Genomic DNA, 19,340 nt, shown 5'->3' with positions numbered 1-19,340 from the left:
GCGGGGGCACCGGCGCATTCCTCATTTGGGGAAGCAGCTAAGCTGGCTGTAGGAGGCGGCAGCAGAGGGATTTAGCGGGCCTCAATAGCGAGGATGAAATGAAGACGGGCTCGCAGTGTCGCTTTCAGAGGATGCTGCCAAGAGTCGTCACATTACTGATACAGAGGCAGGAAAACAGATTCAATTAATACACTGCAGCAGACAGTAATGCTGGACTCTTCAATCCAATCCGCTTAGAGAACATCTTAATAGCGCATGAGAAGGAAGAATATTGTGCTAATCTGTCTTGTCTGCGGAGCGCTCCGACATCCCCCATTGATGTTGACATCCCTTTAACATGAGGTTAGTGGGTGTTTGGCCTCCCCTCCAGTCATTTGTGAGCTGCAGAGCCTGGAAATGATTAGGCCTGGGAGGGCAATTAGCCGGAGCATCGCCGAGCTAAATATAGTCCAGCTTGGACTGTTGCTCCTGGGTCACATCTACACTGCAGCCTCTACGCAGGCATGTTAGCACAATCTGGATCCCGTTTTGTTTTATGACTGATGCGAAGGCCGCGCTGACTCAGGCCAGATAACATAACTCAGCCGTCGATCAGGTGTCTCCAGGGGAAAGGGAGTGGGAAGGAATCGCGTAAGGAAGAATAAAGAGATGAAGTTTAAAAGAGAAGCACATGTTAACCGTGATGTTCAGAAAATACCAGTCGACTCTATGAGCTGTACAATCGAAACCTTTTGGACTTATTTCGTAACAAGCTGCCTCAAATGAAGCATGGTTGGGAAAACATGCTTTCCCACAGCCTTACAGCAGCTAAATGGTATGCAGGGAAAGAATTCTTTCCCATCGCACAGCTCCCTGCCCCACCAGTCCCCTCTAGTATCTCCAACCCCGAGTGAAGAAAAAAAAGAAAAGAAAAAAAGGGGGAGATTTTATCCTTAAAAACAGGAGGTTCGCCCACTCGTTCACCTGGGACGGCTCTTGGATGGAGGAGGCAAGCTAGAGGGTTATAAGAGCCTGGGAATGTTTAACATCAAGAAAGCAATCAGAACGTAGCCGGAGCTCTGGGAATTAAGACAGGAAACATGGAGAGTAACCCCTTCCAGACCGAGAGGAAGGAGAAGAGGAAGTGATTTAGGTTTGGTGGCAAATTCATACTGTTACCTGAAAGTGTAAACTTCATTTCCACCGATCTAAATGAAGCCATTTCACAGAAGGACTTTTTAAGGACCTGAAAAGTTTCACTTGTGCCTTCTTAGCCAGATCTCTGCTGCCTACATCAGTGATCACAAGGCTGATGAGGGGCTCAAACATAATACAAGAAAAGCACTGGAAAATTTTAAAAAAAGCTCAACATAGGCTCTGCTTCAACTTCCCCATCACTGGTTTGACCTGGTGTATCTTTCAGCACAATATACTTGTGTAGACCGAGGTGAAACATAAGTGGAAATGTTCTGGCACTACACTGAGCTCAGCACAAATTGTACAAGACAGCTCAGGAAACAGAGGTTTGCTTTGTGCCCTGAGCAGAGAGCATTTATCATCCAATAAAACCTGCAGTAAGAGACCTATTCCTGCACTGTCCTCTGACCCACAAGTGGCATCAAACAAGACCGAGTGCCCATAGGAACTCAGGAAATACATGATAGAGAGAATTCTTTGGTTAAATTTAACTTATAATTGGGAAAATAAGTTGAAAATCAACACGTAAATTTTTTTTAAACTTGGTCAAAATCCTCCCAGCTGTATTTTCTTGAGTATTTTCTTGGGTCTCCGTATCAACTTTGAAATTCTAGTATCGTGACAACCCTATAAACTATATCAGTGGCCTCACCCCCAGACTCTGTTTTCATTATGGAAAGCATGACAGTGGGATTGAGGAGATCCTTAAAAGTGTTTCTTCCATCACTTGACCGTAGCATCAGTTGAGGTCAACAGCATTCCCACTGTATCGTGTATAAGTAGAGCACTGCTTCCCCCTCTGACAATTTGCAAGAATCATTTTGAGGCTGACAAAAGTGTTGATCCGTGGTCTTAAACTAATCCCAGGGGAGTGGGCCTTCCGGTATCTGACCTGGTACCTCTCCCAGCATCTGTCAGCTACCTCTAGGGTCCCACAGGCTAACCAAGTCCAATAAGACCCCTCCGTCAGCCTGACAGATCCTTTCTGGTGTTCATCACCTGGATCTGGGTTTACAGGCACTAACGATTTTGGACTCCCTCAGATTGCAATCGAAGCTCTACTGGGAATTAAAGATCTCATGGACGGGCACCTCAAGCAGACATACCCATGCTATAGCTCCACCCACTTGTTCTTTTAAACCTTTTGTAAGCTGCAAACAATCACTAGAAATCTAGCTGCTAGTGGCTGGTAGCAATAGGTCTCTAACTTTTTCTGACATGCCCCAATTTCCAATTTTTATGAATTATTAATACTAAAAAACCATCCAATCTGAATTTTTGTTGACCCACAGTTTGAGACTTACGGGCTTAAAGTGAGGATGAGGAGAGCTAAATGCCTTTATGAGCAGAAATGTGTTTTTCAAGCAATCACTGTCTTGTTTGATTTTCACAGTTAACAAGCTGCGATTTCAATTAATGGTCAGACTAGAAATCTGCCCCAAGCAGCAACATTATTGATTACTTTTAAAGATGAATCAGTCATTTGTTGTGTCCATAAAATGTCAGAACATAGTGAAAAATGGCTGTACTCTCATTAAAGCCTCTCATTAATAATGCCATCACCAGTAATTATTGGGTATTATTATTAAATTAGCCATTTTTTTCAGTTGCTTGCCCAATTATTCTACATCCAACTGCTTATACACCTACAGTACATTCACAGTATTCAGTAGATCTCAAGATATTTTTCTTGGAATCACAGACTTGCTGATGGTGCAAGAAAAAAGTAAAGACATTCACAAAGTAATAAAGATTTAACATTTTGAAACATAACACATATATGCAATTCTGTCCCAGTTCAAGTAGGAAAACCTCAGGACCGGGAAACAAATAGTTTGAAGGAGAAAAACTGTACATAGCAGTGTACCAAGCAGTAACTTCCAGAACAGGAAAGTAAAGCCAATACTGTAGTTAATCAAATACCCACTTGAGGGTGTCTTCAAATGTGAATCAATGGGTTTTGGGGAGTTGGAAGCCCGATGGACTGAAAGTCGTTCCTGTTCCACTTCTTTGAGGTCTTTTTGAAGTCCACCGCCTGGGGTGCATGTGCAGTTGGTTCATTGTAATATAAAGTGTCTGTGGATGAGCGTCTGCGTTCGAAACAAACTGGCACGGACGTGGACATCCACATGAATCCTCGTTGACACAGTCTGATGACAGAATTAACAACACTTGGACCCAAAAATGGACCCAAGCGGACTCTAGCAGACTAGGGAGACACGTGAAGTATAACGCAGGCCATGTTAAAATTACCAAGATCAGTGACAAAATAAGCATGTTTAGGGTCAGGTACAAAAATTTGTTATGGTCTCAATAGCCAATTTCCCTTTTCATCAAAACTGTACAGGAAGGTAGCCATCTGCTGGACTCACCTCCATTAAGTCTCATCTTGAACTGTGCACACTCTGTGCTGCTGATGCCTTTGAGCCTTTTGATCGAACAATCTCATAATAAAAACAGCATGCTGCGCGGTACAGCCTGCCCAAGAAGCTCATGCTTCAGTTTTAGTGAATGAAATTTTAGTATTTCATTTGTCAGATATGTTCATCTGTGTGTTCCACTTGTACAGTTTATGGACCTATCTTGCTAACCAAGCGTTAGCTCAGTGGTTCCCAAACTTTCTTTGCTGGGCCCCCTTTGTTTTACAAGAAAAATTGTTCGCGCACAAACACATCCTCCAACCACACACACCCTTATTTTGCTCCATTTCGGTTTATTTCACACCTCAAACATTTAGTAAACAATTACGCAAATACAAGTAATCTGCAATAAATTACAGGTAGTAAGAAAATAAACTAACTTTTTTACAGTACGTCCGCACCTACATGAGTATCTTTGAAAACGCAGCTGTTTCGTCCACACGTAAACAGCGTTTCGAATCACCGAAAACTGAGATTTTTTAAAACTCCTTTTTTGCGTTTACGTGTGGACAAGGAATACAGAGTTCGTCACACAACGTCAAAGGTATGTGCTTTCCACGTCACGCTGTGCGCCACGTTATTGTTTACATGAGATGAATTGCAGAATGGCAGATAGAGACAAAATACTGTTAATCTGACTATCTTCGGTTTTTACAGGCTTACATACACACACACAGTTACTGTCCCTCCATTTACAAAGGCAGAAGCGTCACGGTGTGATTATTTTACATGTAGTTGGGGTTTTTTCCTGTGTAATAATATTCAACATTGCTATCAATACACTTTTCAAAAAATGCCTCTCTGTGCAAAATGGGTTTAAAAACATAAACAGCTGTGGGATCCTGTTTGTCCGTGATTTAGACAGGGGGAACAAATCGCGGCAGGATCAGCCTGATGTTATTTGTATCCCGCTATAACTTTACTGTATAAAGAGCTAACATCTCCAAAATGTCAGGAGTAGTTAGTCATTACAAGGAGTGTTTGTGAACTAAAAATCAAGAATGTGGGATACTGTTTGTCGGTGATTTGAAGAGCCCAGCGAAAACCAATTCTGCAGGGGAGACCAAAGGGAATATTTGCTTCACTATATTTTCTAGTCTTTGGCTTAGAATGAAGTTGGTTTGGAAACATATTCACTGATGCTTCATCTCCTGCTTTGCGTTTCTGTGGCCGCCCCGTGCTAGCAGTGTCCAAGCGTTTTGTTTTTTCTCCCCCTTTTCATTCCGCCCCCCCCTGCAATGCCTCTGCGCCCCCCCTAGGGGGCGGGCCCCACACTTTGGGAAGGTCTGCGTTAGCTGGTGACTCAGCACTCCAACCCCCCCTTGCTCAAAAAAAACCAACTAAACTAAACTAACTGCAGCTAAACCAGAGAGTTCAAAATCCTTAGAGACACTGCAGGGAAACAATGCTACAAAATGCCCTTTTTTCATGAATGAGTTTCACAATAGAGGTCAACCAGTCAACCACTCACCAATCCACGACCTCTTTTACACTTCCCTTAATTCCCAACAAGCTTTCTACTTCTAGAAGAAACTCAGGAAAGAGACAGGCATAGGGAAAAGTCTAAACAGTACATGCTAGCACCACCTAAATAGCACCTACCAGAAAAAGCACACTGGACATAATCCCAGCCATAAATCGTATCCACTTCTTGCCCACCATATGAAATTCCCTGTAAGCCCTAACATTATGGCCATACCTAAAGATAGCAGTCCAGCTTGTAGGAGCAGAATAAAACTGGAAAATACATCCATCATAAAGAGGAGGAGGTTATTTTGGCAGTGTGCGGAGATGATAAAAGTGCAGACATACTCAGTGCCCCGTTTCTAAACTGTTTGTTAATCTATCATTTGGCACAAGGAGGAATGAGATAACAATACGACGTGGCTTACGGTGAGCGTGGCCGCCGTGCAAAGATCGAAGCGTGTCCTTGGAGTGACATTATTTATTGAAATAAATTCACTCAAGCTGAAATGTGTATAGCGAATGCATTATGAACAGCGCTTCTGATGGAGTGGAGAGCGCATTAACTCACCGTAACATTGCCTTGCTCTTTTCAACAGATGTCCCTTGTGTGACACACGGCGGGGAAAAATGGAGAGGAAAAGGTCTGAACGCTTTAAATTAGCCCTTTCACAAATGGAAGGGATTTTCCATTTGATGGCCTATTTGAACGTATAGACAATTCTGTGAGCCGAGATTCCGATCTTAATTACTTCGTTAATTAGCTGTGATTCATGGGGAAAAGCCTTGCCCTACCCAAAGTCCCTCTGTATTGCTTAGGGGGTTTCCGAGAAGCTCTCACATCCTCACTGACTTTTTAAAGCACCAATCTTGCACTTGTGACACTGTCTGCCTTTGCTGAAGGGCCCCCTCCCCAAAAAAGAAAATGTCAGCAAACCCCACAGAGCCAGAGAGCCTTCGAATTCTACTGCCTGAGGAAGGCGAAGCAGATCGGGCCTTCTGCTACTCCCCGTCATTCCCTGATCCACCACGGACTCAGATCACAGGGATGCATTCCACAGATTTATGTTTATCGTTTTCCAATGAAAGAGTGATAGCCGGTGCAACTGCCCTGCATTGCTCCTCTCTCTCTGTGTGATAAATATAAAATATGGCTACTCGTGCTGGCTGCTTAAACTTGGCCGATCGTTGGAGCATTTAGTTAATCGGAGAAAAGCAGCATGAATAAAAAATAAATTAAAAAAAAAAACCTCTCAGGACAAAACGACAAGGCTTTGTCCAAACACCCCAACAAGAAGTTCTCACTCAACAAGATGGATCAAGCCTTTTCCCTGTCATGCTGCATCCAGATTATGTGCCACCTACAGCGCTTAGTATCTCGGACAGCCAGGGCAGAACTTGGGGGGGGGGGGAGTAGGCGTTCTGGCATGCAGGTTAGCTTTCAGAGCAGCAGGCTAACAAAAAGGAAAGGTAAGGTCCAGCTGAGGCAGCTGCTTGCTATTACTCCATCCCAACCCCCCCAACTCCACTCTTCTCTGGCAGGAAATAAGCAATCATTTAGTACTGACAGGTACATGCTGAACCGCTGCTATCTCTGCTCTGAATCCAACCAAAAACTGGATTACAGCAGTTTAGTATTAACCTTAAGCGTCTTAAATATCTGTGCCGAGGTTAGCCTCATGGCTTTTAGAGTGTGAGCATATATTTTCCTGAGCAGGATAAAACGTGAAGTAACGCTGGTGTTCCACACTGAAGTGAGAGAGATCCAACTTCTGCTTTTAACAGAAAAAAGCATCTTGCACAAGGAAAGATATCAGATTTAAGTGTTTTCGGTGCGTGCGTTTGTGTAGTTGCCACTGAGACAGAAAAACATAACTGCAAACAAAGAAAAAGAAAATAGAAGGGGGAAAAAAGCTCTTCTCAAACATGCAAGGTGCTTTTCTGGTTGTGAAAAGCAGTAATTTAGAGGTCTCTGGTGAGCCGCACAGGGTTCAGCGTGTCCAACAGGATTCGAAGTGTAGCTGCAGATCTGCCTTAATGCACTGCCAGGTCACCGTTTCTGTGTGAAAATGGCAATGCAAGGACAGTGTGACTGCTTGTAGCTTGGGGCAAATAAACAAGGTGGTAGTAGAACGAGGGAGGGGGGGGGGAGGCAAGAATGACTGCCAACCGGTCATGCTGCAGTGTAAATCCATGTCTGTTAAGACTCATTATGGGGACTTCAAAGAATTTAAGAGATGGGAACAACAGCTTCAAGCTGCCATTTCATTACTGAACCAAATGGGAAAATGTGATCACAGATCCCTCTTTGTTCCTCCTTATGGCATCAAAGAAAACATTACAGTGTTTGCCACTGAGGTAGATTGAGTAGATCTAACTTGTAAATATTAGTTTACAAGTTTCTCCTCTTGTCTCAGTAGTAAGCTGCAATTAATTCCAACTCCGATGTCACGGAGTTACTGTTCTGCAGCCTCAGCACAGAGGAGCGTAGCTCTCCAACTCACAGCTGACCTCCAGAGCCCAACGACTACACCTGCCAGCTGCAGTCCATGACAGTGGAGTTAGGGACCACATCCGTCTGCATCAGCAACAACATGGACAGGCCAGCCGTTAGATTTAAAAAACAGAAGAACAACTGAACTTTCAGATTCAGGGAGGGTTGCCCACCAGGAAACTGATCACAGACGAGTTGGGAGAAAAGAATGATAAAAATGAAAAACACGCACGTACGGTCTTAGCAAAGAAAGTGTATGTGTGCAAAACAATATGTCGTTATCATTACATTATCATTTTAACCAGTTAGATCACTACCAGATGTGCTATGATTACCAAGTGAAATCTTGAGAAGTTCATCCAAGTTCATCCATCAGTTCATCCTCGAGTACAAATACATCTCCTCCTGGTGCTCCTGAGACATCACATCCAGAAGAATAGGATGGACATGAAGTCACTGTGGTAAAGTTCTTCCTTTCCCTAAAGACAATGTTTAAGAGGTGAAGAGAATAGGATCGATGCACCAAAAGGGAAGGAACAAGCTCAAGTTTACAAGGTTACAAGACTCCTTTGGAAATATTAAAAACATCTAGACAGAACTAGTTATAGCTCACAACAAACAATGGAAGGAAAATTAAAAATAAAACCATATGCAAACACTTACTTAGATTGGTGGTAGATCAAGAAATTACACACGAACAGAAAAAGCACCCATATAGTTCTCTTATATGACTGTTTGGATCAGCCTGCTCTTATACTAGCTGTAGCCTATGGACAAACATCCACTACCCTACTCAAATCAATGGGGAAAAAAAATCATAATAAACGCTGGGTGGCATAAAACTATATACTTACATATGGTATAAACTGCTAAGTGCTTTCAGCCTACATGGAGAAAATCAGTTGAGTTGCAGTCAAAACTGCAGAACCGAGAACATGTCAAACTTTGGTCAATTTCAACTAAACTATAAGCTCACGAGGAACATCAGTGTGGTTGAAAAGAAGAAAAAGGTTTCTCTTACTCTCCTCATAAACAGGGAGGCTGTACTGAGGGCCAACCTGGAGCTATAAGTGACTGAGTGACACTATGACACCCACAGTGCCCAGCCTGCAAGGTTTTTGTTTTAGGCCTGCTGCTCTTCACCATCTAACTAACAGAAACCAATTTTATTCTTCAATACATAAACTACAGCCAACACACAATATAAATAATAAGTAAATACATTTGAAGTAAAACAGAACTTTTGAACTGATGCTAAAAAAACCTATAGTCAAATTATACCTTAAGTGACAGCCTCTTGGCAGCTTTATATTCAGAATAACAGGCTACAGACCAACACAGGAGATGTAGAGAATGCAAACTTAATATTAGAAGACAGGGCAATGAAACGTCCTCCCTTTAACTTAAATAGCCTCATCCTTGTCCTAAATTTCCCAAATGTATTATTCTTTCCAAAGAAATAAATCAAATCTAACATTAGCATGGCTGATGACACTGTGCCAAGGCGGCTAGGGCAAAATAAAAATGCCCACATACAGATAGGAGCAAACAAGCAGTCAGCTCTGTTGTTCTGTCTGCGAAAGCCCTGCAGGCCCTCGGGCTCGGGAACCACTTCTCCCACTACAAACAGCTCTGCGCTCGGGCCCCAGATGTCTCATTACTGTAAAACAAGCAGAAAGATGAGCGACGTACAAGCCACTGGCCCACAACGCTGCCTCCTTTTCAATTAGAAAGGATTAGCTTAGCCTGAGCGGGCCTTCCTGTGCTGTGATATGCTACCTTGCCTCGTGCAGGACAGCCATATGTCAGAGTTAAATAAATTACAGAGGAGCTGAAAAGCTTGGCGATAGCAGAAAGGGAGTTATGGCTCCACTGAAGTGCACAACAGGCTTAATGGGAGTAAGATGCTATAGCCTCTATAAAACTTTACACCCAATGAAAGGGGGCGTGGGCAGAGAAACAGGTATACGCCTTCCCCCAGTGACTGCCATAAATTAGACCTATAGGATCCCACAATTCCTCGGTGGATTTAGCAGTTTTACTCAGCGTGCATCAATCAAGTGATAAAGCCAAGCCTGTGAAATTTCTGCAGCGTCATGTTTTGGCTACACAAGCTGGACAGCTCTCATCCAGGCCCCGTGACACGCTGTCTAGGATGGGAGACCAAACCTAACGGGATAGCCAGGCCCTCATACTGCCTGCATCAGTCACTTTTATGGGCACAGGGCGGTGTGGGCTTTAACAAGACATTTTACTCGTCAAAGGAACCGACATTACATAACCATAAAACGATGAGGCCCACAAATCACCCGTCGACTTGTGACGCATGGAAGGGCTGGGCTTGTTGTGTGGCTCACAGCCGGTACACAGTCTGCACAGTCTAGTGTTTGCGGGTGAACTGGTAACGACAACAACAAAAGATCCCCAATGCAGCCCGTTCGCTCTGCGGGCCAGGCGAAAGCAACCCAAGTGCTGGAGTTATGACAGCGTCCCACATAGAAACCAAAGTAAAACTACACTAACCCCTCTGCCCACCACGCCACATCATTTTCCAGGGAGTCTGTGCCATAGCTGGAGAGACTCCACTGACCAGGGGCGTCTGTGGTTGAACTGAGCTAGTCTGCAGGTCTGGAGAGGCAGGCAGGCTCCGCTACACCCCTGACATGGAGCACCATCGCAGGGGGAACGTCTGAGTAATGGCGGGGTAACCTGATCCAGGGCTGGGAAGGAGTGGGAGCAGCCCTGACGCCTAAATCATAGCTGTGGGATGGAGGCAGGGAGACACACAAATGTGTCTGGAGGAAAGATATGCCGAGAGATGAGAGGCTGAGGAGACAGTGGGTAGGGCAGGCAGAGAAATGAGCAGCAAGAGGAGAGCGGAGGGGAGGGAAGGTGAGATGGTATATCTGGGAAATGGCCAAATGACAGGGGATGAAAGCGAACGCCTCTCTTCTAACTTTCATGCGAGCGCCGTGCCCGCCGCCGGAGTGGGAGGGGCCTCGGAGGGACGACAAGGCGTGGGTTTGGGTTTCAAATTCTCAAGCCCGTCTCAAACAGAATAAACACGCGTAGGCCCAAAATGACTTCCATTTTCCCTGATGTCTGGAGCTAAGTGAGATACTTAGACTGGCAGACATAAATAAATATATCCCTCTTCATATAGGCCAAAACATTTAACTGGGAATTAACCTGCTCTACGGAGCAGAAAGCAAAGGATCACTTTAACACTTACAGAGGCTAGCATAAAATAAATGTCAGTTACGTGCATCATTTTGCAGTAACTTCACCAACTAACAGGACATAACTGGCCTCTACAAGTTTCCTCATAACTGCTCGGATCGTTTGCTCATACCGAGGCTGCTAGCTTGTGGCTAACTATGAACTCCAGCGTTAGCCCCTTTTCCTTTATCGGCTTCTTTAAAATGCTCACGTTCAGCTTGGTGAGCATTTTAAAGAAGCTGATATCTGTAGCCCCATTTTATTTTTTTAGAACAACTCCTATACTCTCTGTTTCTCATAAAAACACGACATAATATCAACATTTGGAACAAGAGAAGACCAGACATATTTCACATTTTATATCAAGGAAAATAAGACACTGTAACACCGGTAACAACACAACAAAGTGTGTTAGCTCTGCTACTCTAGTAGAGTTAAAAATCAGCACTGTGTATGGCATTCAAACTCTTAAACTGTAAGATTAAACTGCCTGCTAGTCCCTAAAGAATGCTTCTTACACAACATTAGTGATAATTTTAAGTGTCATGACTCGGGTCCTGCTTTATTGCGAGATGTGTAGAAAAACAGAACAGGGTTCACACAGAGTGGAGGATTGGGGGGGGGGGGGAGTAGGAGCTCTATGCCTTGTTTTTGTAGGGGCCAACAAGAACCAGAACAAATGAAACCTACTTGATTCATGCTTATGGATTTATGCCCAAAGTAACCAGTTTGAAAGTCATTTATTTCCTCTTAAGACTTAATGAAACTGAGACTTTTTTTAAATAACTTTAAACTTTAAAAATACTCTTGTTCTTCTTTAGCAACCATCAGTATTTGCAAAACATTGCAGCAAAATTAGACCTTTAAAAATACCCTGCTATACACATTTAAAAAACTCCAATACAAAAATAGAGAATGATGAGAAAACCCCATGACTGCACCAACTCATAGCAGGGCTAGGCCACTAAACCACTTCATGATCGTGGCAGAACGCAGCTTCCTTTTCCTAAAACCTTTATATACAAACAGAGAGAACATCCTGCTACACATTTTTAAGAGCTGTTTTCAGTTGGAGGTTAAGCTTGGGGTTAAGGGCTTTGATCAAGGGCACCCCAGTGTGGAGGTATTGCAGAAAAAGGTATATACACTTTCTCACTAGATCTGTAAGAGCTGTAACTGAAACTCGTTATCATAAAGCACCTGATTTGACTTGTGACGCATCACACTGACAAATCTAAAAAGTACCACCCTGTAACCATTACCGTACAGGGTCGGTACTGAAGTCTACTCTCATCACAGCACTCGGTGGCATTTTTGACCAAAATGGTTTGCTAGAAGTGGAACACAGCCAGGAACTATGCTAATACTCAGAGGGGCAGCCTAATATAATAATATACCTTAGCTGCCTGCAGCCTACAAATCCTGTAACAGTCGGTCATTAGACTTCACATGTAATTTTCATTAACTTTTCTTGGAAACAAGAGTCTAGCAAGACCAACAATTTAGCCGAGAAAGAAATGCTCACCAGACTATTACTGAACCACATCCTCCTTTTTTTCCCCCATCCACAATATGGTCGCCTATTCATTATTCAGGCTAGAGATGCACTTTCCTTGTTCTTCAATCCGCCACTCTTGACTTCTTTGGGCAGCACTTAACAGATGCAATGCATATCATCTGCACAGAATTCAGATAGAACTAAAAAAAATGGGGGGGGAAAGTGGGCTAAATGGGATGAGAAACTTTAAGGTTTTCTTTTCAAAACTCACACAGGAGAGTTCTATCTTTTTAGGAAAAGAGCTGCATGTTAATTCAGTTTTGCAGGGTCTATATTGGGCCCATAATGTAGACGCACCATAACTGAGAAAGTAGGCCAAGCCTTCCAGCAAGTTTCAGCTCAGAAAAACACAATTATTAGCAGCTACACAGTCCGACCTGCGAGCTAATCCATGCAGAATGACGGGCGGAATGTTAGGCTGTATTATCATATCCCTCGTGTAAAATGTCAACAAGTTTTGGGAATGCTCTCAGCTTCTTCTTTGTCTTTTTTTGTTACTCTACTACTTAGGCTGTTACTTCAAAGCTTGGAAACAGAATGATGCCTGAGTGCAGAAATCTGGTGTGTGCATGTGTGTGTGTTTGTGCGTTATGGTAACCTGATCTTGGTTATGATTGAGCGGAAATGTTAGACAAGCATCTAAGTTTCCTCTGCCTGCTTCCACCATCCTCATCTAGCCACATGTGAAACCACAGCTTAGCTGCGCGCCGGCTAGAACTAAATGCTCCAGTTGTTGGCGCTCAAACATGTTTACACGCTGGATGCTGGGCTTTGCATGCCAGTCCCTCGCTCATATTCTGGGAGCAGGGGGTGGTGGGAGATGTTATCATGTAGCACAATTCTTTTTTTTTTTTTTTAAATCGTTGAACCTTAAAAGTGTGAGACATTTCCCACAGTGAGTTGTGTGATAAAGGAGGTCGTGCGTGCGTGCGTGCGTGTAGGAAGACAGAGAGGGTGTTCCTCATGCTGAGTCATCTGTAGGCCAGAGTGCGGCTCTGAGTCGGCGAAAAAAAGAAAAATCTTTAAAAGAAAAATGTGTAGGCTAACCAATTTTCCAAGTGAACAGAAAGCTGCTCTGTGAAATGAACAATAAAAGTAAATGCAAGTCATTTCCCAGATTTACCAAAGCCACAATCAAAGCTGATTTATGAGTACGTCATTAGCTTTATAAGTGGATATGTCACATAATCTGGCAGCTAGCCTAAATGAAGTGCACACTCAGTTTACGCTGCCGTGCTCAGCTGGAGTGACCTGCGCTCATGTCACATGAGACAGTCTTTGCAAGGCAAACATAAAGCAGCCACTTAAAGGCAGAGAGCGCCATTCTGCACATCGCAAAAGGGCCACTTCACTCGAATTAGGTCAAATCAAAACATTTTGCCACTTATCTAGCCATGCAGGTCTGATGTCTATTAGCTCAGATTCTACTGTTCGAGGGGATCCTGGGTGCCCGTGCCATAGCCCTATGATTCTTCTACCCGGGGTTAAGCTATGTGGCATCTTACTTATATTTCAGGAAGTCCCACAACAGTTACCCACAGGAAAGATACACAACAGAGCAAACTTTAGGGGAATGTCCTAATTAAATTAGTCTAGCTACGAGATGCAGCCATCATATACATTTCTAAATCCTGGTGACTTCCTTTTTGAGTTACTGCATTTACAGAGATTTTCAGAAAACTTGACCTCTGACCTTGAATATGAGGTCACACATAATTGGAATTTTTAATACATACACTACCGGTCAAACGTTTTAGAAAACCCCAGTTTTTCCAGTTATTCATTGCAATTCAAGTCATTCAAGTTTAGTGAATAGTTAAGTTAAACCCTACAACCATAATGGGTGGCTGTGGCTCAGGTGGTAGAGCAGATCAGCTACCCATTGGAAGGTTGGTGGTTCGATCCTTGGCTTCCCCAGTCTGCATGCCAAATATCCTTGGGCAAGATACTAACCCCAGGTTGCCCTCCAATGTGTTCATCAGAGTGTGAACGTAGATTAGTTTGCACTTGTGTGAATGAGGCATGTTGTATACAGCGCTTTGAGTACTCTGGGAGAGTGGAAAAGCACTATATAAGAATCAGTCCACTTACCATAAACCACCTATCTAAATGTATTTATTTTATTGAGACCTTTCCTCTTTCTTTTCACTTTTCCTTACACTTAATTCTTTGTACAGCATACAAATACTAATTTTCTTATGCAAATATTGGCAGGGTGCTGCCATCACACCTCACTGCTTGGGTTAACAGCGCCTGCAGCTTTGATCGGGGATCCTGACCATTTTGGTGATCAGATAATAGCCTTGTGTTTACAACATCAGAAATCATTGAAATAAATTCATTACAATACTGAGTGAGAGTGGAGGAGATCACCAAATATTCTGTTCAGCTCACAAGAAACCAAAAACTACATTTGCTATAATATGTAATATATCGACTACTGTCTCTATGCTGTCTGTGGCAGCTTTGCTATAAAAACTACTTTCAGTAATGTATCCATTATGTTTAATTAGTCATCTGACTAATTGTCAGGAATTTCTTCTCCAGTAGAAAGCAGTTCCAGAGAAATCTTCAGATTTTCCCGTAGAAATAACAGCCAGGGACGCACACAGCAAGGATTTCACAAATATTCAGGTCACTAAGAGTGAAAGGCAGCCAGCTGCTCTGCTGCCTTTAATGCTTCATTTAAGTTCACAATAAATATGCTGCGCTCGTCTCCGTGGGCATTTTTTTTAATTCTAAAGAAGAGAGTAAAGAAAATGGCAAGTGCAGCATATTCATTATTACTTTAAATTAGCTGGAAGTCCAGCAGTGCTTAAATACATTTTTTTTTTTTTAAATTTTTCCTTTTTCAGTTTTTCCTTCCATAAAAGACGTTATTACCCAGGGCCAAAGGAAACACATTAGCACCGTAAATGTTTGATTGACAGGGTTTATTTAGATAGAATAGAGTATTTATTCTTATGATACAGTCATAAATAACAGGAAAATACACATTCTGATGACATTCTGGGGACACGTTTATTCCTTTTAAATAAGGGAGTGATTCATTTAAAATGTTAGCATATTTCTGCATCAATCCGAGAGAACATTGCATATACTATCAGTTTAACAGTGGACTGTCCTCCTAACTTTTGTTGCTGTTAGCTGGCTAGCCCCTGCCAACTGCATGTTTTCGCTGCCATTCCTGTGACCCGTCAGATCTCTTTACTGTGATCAGCTGTGAAGTGGACAATCACACTAACCAGAACCTGCATCTGATGGAGAGCTGATGGTATCGAGTACATCATGTTCAGCAAGGCAGCAGTGTAGGGATGAAAGAGAAAATTCCTCTGTTCATCTATTTGCCAAAAGCTACTGGATAGTTTGAATATCTGCAGACAACTACCTGCTAAAAAGTATTAATCAATAACTTGGTAGCTCGCGTCTTATATTATACATACACACGTAGACAGGACAGAATTATTAAGTGCTGCAAAACAGAGCAAGGAATTAAACACAGCTTTTCCAAGCACCCTAGTTATATTTTGGATGCTTATATTATTCTACTAGAAATAAAAATTTTCCACAGCAACAATAACAATAATTATTTGTTTTTTGCCCGTTACAGTTCAAACCTTTCCTGAAGTTTGTATGCTGTGTATAAACTGGAAGCTCACTCTCAGTTTTAACTTGATTTTACAAACTTTGAGCATTACAAAGTTAAATACTCAGCATTGGTCAGTTTTTCAGGGGGGCTAGTATTTTGTCAGGCTAAAAGAGGTGATGATAATGATGACTCCCTCCTGGCTACTCCATGCTTTCATTCACACACTATAAAGCTGCATGGCCTGGATATGACATCCAGGTCCTAGGCTAGGACACTGTTTGTAGAGAGAGAGATTTTTCTGTCAATTCTTCAGCTTTTCTTTTCTTTTTTTGGTTTCATTGTTTTTTCTGTGAGCCAGCCAATCAGAACAGAAACAGAATGCAGGATTTCCAGTGATGACAACAAGCTCAATCACACTGGAGAGGCTGGTGGTAGGAAACTGAGTGGTGGCGGTTACTGTTTGTGAAGCATGTGTTGGAGGAGTTTTGTTATGAGTGTAAGACCTCCACTAAATGCAGAAAGTCATCTTCTGATTTGAGTGGCACGACCTGTTTTCCATCATCAGCACAAATATCGCTGAAACAGCGATTTCTGTGAATAAAGGGTTTTCCAGTGAAAACATTTTTTCTCTGCACTTCTGAATTAGTTCTCACTGGCATCAAATCAAGCAGACCAGCAAGAGGAGAAAAAGAGCTCTTCTCTAAAACGCTGCCAGCCGGGTGCTCTTGAGCAAGGCACTGAACTGAAGTTTCAGACTTTCCCACAGTAAAGATAGACTGTTACAGCATCTTTATTATGTATAAATAAATAAATACTGGGCTGCTGTAGATCGTGACCATAATATATAGCTGTGTCTAGAAAGAAAGACCAAGAATACTGGCTGGAACATGTATACCACAGCAAGACAGATTTCCAGCTCCAAATAGATGGCTCTGACTGGCGGGGAATTTTCTCCCTCGATCCTCTCCAAAATCCGTCATTAAAACATCTTTAAAAGCGTTTAATATCCACTTTCCATTTTCTGTGAAAGAACTGAAAAGGGCATCAACAGCAGCCCATCGGCCTGTTTACTGAGATCAGAACTGGAACCAAAAATCTAAAAACCACATAAATGTGTAACAAAGATTTCATTCCACTTCTAGTACATGTCTCATTGTTGTCATACTACAAATTCTCTGACTCTTCCACAGCTCCCATAAGCAGACAGCTGATCTAAAACTGAAGCCTGCCAATCACAGGTCTATTAAAGACGCCAACCCTCCTCCAGCCTTGGATTTCCACTGTGTGAAAATGTCACTAAGCAACGGCAATTAAGTCAAGAACCTTGACTTCCACATCAAACAGCATGCCTGAAAGAAAAAACAAAAAGAAGCCCTCTGTGGCTCTACAAACGAGCAGCAGGAAGGTTTTGCTGACTCAGGAGTGATGGTTCCACTGTGACGCATGGATGTGCAAACCGGGCCGACATTGGAAGAGTGATCAGAGGGAAACCTTACCTGCCATCTCATCACAAAAATCAACATCTGGATAAGCGAGACTGCACTTGGAAACAAGCGCTCTGGACACATGCAGGTAAACTGAGCTCTTCTGGGACTATCACCAGAGGTATGTTTGGAGGGGGGGAAATGAGCAGCATTTGATGAAAAGAACAGCTTGTCAGCTGTTAAGCACAGAGGTAGAAACATTTTTGGGGGTTGGACAGCAGCCACTGGCACTTAAAACAATGCACAGAGAGTGGGGAGAATGGGTTCCCCTAAACACCGTTTCAGAAATACTCAGTATTGCTGATTTCATCTGCTTTTATTCCAAAGCAGGAATACCACCATCTCCTGTGCCACTGCCCAGGATCGCAGAGTTGAACTGCAGGATGACAGACTCAGTGAGCGCCCATGATAACAATCAGATATTTTTCAGAAGATATCATGCAAAATAAGTGTTCACAGAGGGTGAATGCATAATCACATCACATGTGCACATTCCAATCTCCACTACAAATCACAGACAGTTCTGTGTCAAGCACTGTACACAGTTTCACATAGAAAAGTGATTAAAAACCGATTAAAACACTCTGAAACAAATGGTGTGCATGTTGCAGATGTTCTTTAGTTCTGATCATCTTTTGGGAACCTCTTGAATAAACACTGCAGCTCTTAATCTGCAAAGGGCCTGAGGTGGAAAATATACAAGTACGTCTATTATTATCTACTTTAAAAAATCACATATGCTATAATAAAATCACAACTTCTGACAATTAAGAAATGTTTTGGGGGCTGCATCTCATTGCACTGCTCCAAAAGGTCCTATAAATTCTTGGCAGCATGACTTGCAGTGTTCTTTATTTTAGATATTTGACACACATATTTGTATAAATGACAAAATCTCTGCCAGCCACTAAATGTCAGCTGGCATTATACTGCATATCCTGGCTAAACCCCTGACCCATCTGCACAGCCTTAGTTATAACGTCTACAGCAATCAAGACTGATATCCATCAAATTTATACACACTGGGGCTCCAGCTCGATCCTCCACTCACACGTTAAAAGCCCAGGAACTGAGCTGAGGGCAGACGTTGGGTTGCATTCAAAACAATATGAATCAGCCTAGTATCTGCTTCCACATGTCTCGGGTCTGCTTTGTGTCAGTGTACACATCTCACTGCAGGGAATCCTATCCTGGTGACGTATTTGTGCACAGCACAGCTGCAGGGTTAGCCGCAGGCCTGCTCTGCATTAGCTACACACAGCCTGTATGACATCGTAGTTACATTTCCTCTACCCACCGTGTGATGCATGAGTACTTTTACACCAAATTCCACACTTTCTGGAGACTGTTATTTCAGTTTGAAGCCGCTATCCACACTATAAATCAACACCAGAGCCAGGGATTGTTCCCGCTGCAAGTACAAGGCACCCTGACAACATTGCAAAGCGAGCCGTTTTCGGCCTTGTTTTTCCCCCCTGTAAGCTACGGGTTGGGTGCAAATGTTGAATAACCTTTAAACGTGTCTCACCTGGATCCCCAGTTATGTGGCGGATGTGCCCTCAAACTACAGGGTGGCTCATTTTTCTTAAAAACCTGGCAAAAGCGTCGATCCTCAAAACTGTTTCTCTACAGCCATTTTGAGCCAAACCATCCGCTTGATCCGGCGAGGGGTGATGAATGTGTGCGACTTATCAAACGCTTACGTTTCTCGACGTTCCCACACTTCAACTATATTTTAAAAGTTAAATAACACACAATTATTCGACTCTGCAACTGGCAGTGTCAGTCTGAGTGAAAAGGGAAGAACATAATACAGTCGCTCATTTCTTTTATCACCCCGTTTAGGCATAAATAGTACGGCCCGTTAAATACTGGGGACCTACTTTCCTCTGTTCTGTCAGAGCAGCCAATGAGTAGCCGTGTAATAACCTGTAGC

At 42.9% G+C, this 19,340-nt stretch overlaps 1 protein-coding gene across 7 annotated transcripts in view; it reads right to left on the bottom strand.

Moving 5' to 3' along the window:
- Positions 1–19,083, bottom strand: part of znf438 (zinc finger protein 438) — a 48,180-nt gene extending 29,097 nt beyond the window's left edge. For 3 of the 7 annotated variants that reach the window (XM_040018734.1, XM_040018739.1, XM_040018736.1), the window contains exon 1: positions 7,890–14,268. The gene's annotated coding sequence lies outside the window, so the exon portion shown is untranslated. Of the gene's footprint in view, positions 1–7,889; positions 14,269–18,932 lie in introns of those variants that run through there. The other 4 variants (XM_040018737.1, XM_040018735.1, XM_040018738.1 and 1 more) reach the window with 3 other exon arrangements.
- Positions 19,084–19,340: the final 257 nt, after the last annotated feature.

The sequence above is a fragment of the Simochromis diagramma genome, unplaced genomic scaffold (assembly GCF_900408965.1).
Source record: "Simochromis diagramma unplaced genomic scaffold, fSimDia1.1 OVJJ01000717.1, whole genome shotgun sequence".
NCBI classification, from domain to species: domain Eukaryota; kingdom Metazoa; phylum Chordata; class Actinopteri; order Cichliformes; family Cichlidae; genus Simochromis; species Simochromis diagramma.
This window is presented reverse-complemented; position numbering and strand designations above follow the sequence as displayed.